This window comes from Sylvia atricapilla, unplaced genomic scaffold, assembly GCF_009819655.1.
Source record: "Sylvia atricapilla isolate bSylAtr1 unplaced genomic scaffold, bSylAtr1.pri scaffold_64_arrow_ctg1, whole genome shotgun sequence".
NCBI classification, from domain to species: Eukaryota; Metazoa; Chordata; class Aves; order Passeriformes; family Sylviidae; genus Sylvia; species Sylvia atricapilla.
In genome coordinates, this window is record NW_027077151.1 from 87,491 (window position 1) to 89,990 (window position 2,500).

The 2,500-nt window shown below is 49.4% G+C and overlaps 1 long non-coding RNA gene and 1 pseudogene across 1 annotated transcript in view; both read right to left on the minus strand.

The window, feature by feature from the left end:
- Positions 1-2,500, minus strand: part of LOC136374950 (uncharacterized) — a 95,664-nt gene that overhangs the window by 80,738 nt on the left and 12,426 nt on the right. The window lies entirely within an intron of this gene.
- Positions 1-2,500, minus strand: part of LOC136374959 (28S ribosomal RNA) — an 8,510-nt pseudogene that overhangs the window by 2,948 nt on the left and 3,062 nt on the right.

The window sequence follows — 2,500 nt, forward strand, 5'->3', positions numbered from 1 at the left end:
CCGTAACTTGAAACCCATCATGATGGAACCCTTTACCTTCTGCTTCGAGTTTACAAAGAAGAGGGTCAAGTGCCAAATTGAACAGCAAAGGTGACATTGGATCGCCCTGTTTGACACCCGAACAGATGTTAATTGGGTCTGTTCTCCCTTTTTTGGTGATGATGTACGTTGTGATGTTTTTGTACATCTCACTCACAAGATGGACTATGTGGGGATCCACCCCCCTTTTGATCAGACCAGTAAGAATATGTTGATGACACACTGTGTCAAAAGCCTTGGCAATATCCACAAATACGACCCCCAGATGTCGATGCTCCTGTTTCGCACATTTAACAAGAAGCTGAAATAGCTTCAAGTTCTTGGAACATCCAGACGCGCAAATAAATCCCCGTTGTCTGGGGTTGATGGGACATGCACGAACCAGCCTTGCCGTAGCGATCCTGGAAAAAAGCCTAAACACCATAGATGCAATGGTGATAGGTCTCCAGTTGTTGATATCACCAAGCTTCTCCTCATTGGAAGACTTGGGTATCAAGACCGTCCTGCAGTCCCGCAGCGCGTCAGGGACAGTTCCGGTAACGAGCCAGAGGTTGAAGATCTCTTTCAACCGGGAAAACTTTGGGTCTAATTTAATAAGGTGACCCAAAGTAATCCGATCTGGTCCAGGAGCGGAGGATTTACGTACCTCCCTCACGTTCTTACCAATCTCTTTCTCTGTAAGCAGTTCTTGAAACATAGTGTTATCTGCATCCCTGTAAACAGGGAAGGTTTCAAGACCCTTAAAACCAGCCGATGTTTCCCATCTCACCTGAAACGCATTGTGAATAATGTCAGGTGGTATTTGGCATTGCAGGGTTTCCGTGCTATCCAAGATAACACGTGCCAACCGTCCCCTCTGAAACTGAAACATTCGCTGGTAGCGAAGATATCGCCACCGCTTCTTAGCCCTTTTCTGCATCCACTTAGTTGTTACTTTGGATGCATCCCGACCACGAGACTTTTGCGACCTCGGACCAACAGGCTTTCGGTCAAGCCTATTCAGGTCCTCCTGAAACTTTTCATAAACCTCATTTACCACCACCTGCGGATCACACCCATCTATTATTTTCTGGAAGGCCTCCTGGCAGCTGGCGAATCTGCCTGCTGATAGCCTCAGTCTGCTGGAATCCATGTAATGGAGCTTTAATCGTCCCTCCCTTGGGCCCTCAGCAGACTGGGAAGGCTCCCCCCTTCCCAGTGAGACGTCCTCTACAGGTGGAACTTGCTCGGAGGGACCTTTCATCATAAGGCGCCTCTTATCACTGATCTGCTTGGCCGTCTTAGATGGTATGTGCTCCCTTATTAACTGATTGATGTTCCTGCTACCAGCAAACTTCACCACCAGCTAACTCAAAAGGGCCTCCTCCTCCTCAGTCCATACCCTTTTGTGGGCCCCTCTTAAAGATGACTCTTTGGGATGGGAGGCTGCAATCCGCTCCTCATTTCGCACAAGAGGATGTTTCAATCTCTTGTGCTGGCCCAGACCAACCTTTGTCGCAAAACCGCGAGAACACACCTCACAGACCCAATCACCAGTTGGAACCACCCACACTTCCCCTTTGCACCGAGGTAAGTGACAGGCAATACTGTGGTACTTTAGATTTTGCTTACCACACTTGGAGCATCTAAACCAAATCTTTCTTTGCCCATGGGCCTGCTAAGATGGTCAATCAGCCCCAGCATCCGTGTAAACCGGGTCGCACAGCGTGGACAAGATGGATTTTTGTCCGGTAAGGACACCACGGGTGTTCCACTGGGTGTCAATACCTCACTGGTCACCGGCGGAGCCTCAGGTGTTCTAGGCTCCTCTGAAACTCCTGTCTCACACTCAGATCGAACTTCCTGAACCTGCCCTACAGGCAAGGTCTCAAAAGGTTCAGGAAGAGTGGCCAAATACTCCTTGGCGTCGCCAAGATGGATACCCCCATTAGAAATCAGGTTGGAGTTAACAAACTCCAACGTCACAAGATGGAATCTTTCCTCTGTCAACACCACAGGAGAAGATAGAACATCGGCCTCTTTGACCCGCAGATCTAATGGGTCAGTCTGAGTGGCCGTTGACACGTATCGCAAAGTCACAGATAGAATCATTGTATGACTCAAGATGGCGTTTAGTCACAGTCAAAATCAATTGAGGGTAGTCAAAGTCAGCAGTCGGAACCCTCAACCGAACTGCCCACTGTGTCCAACTATGCCCGTGGACAAGGCTTTGGGCCACAGCAAACGGCTGCGCCAAACAATTTAGTTTCTGCAGTTCGTGAAACTACCGCTGGGTGGTGAGGCCAGACGATAGGGAGGAGGCAACCAGTGCACCCTCTCTCACACTGGGGCAGAGGTCAACTCAGTTACCCTTTACGGGCATCCAGTGGGACCACTTGGAGGTGTGACTTCTGCAGCTTAGCCCAGTTAGTAACTAGCTCTCTCAAGCTCCCTTAAGAGAGTCATAGTTACTCCCGCCGTT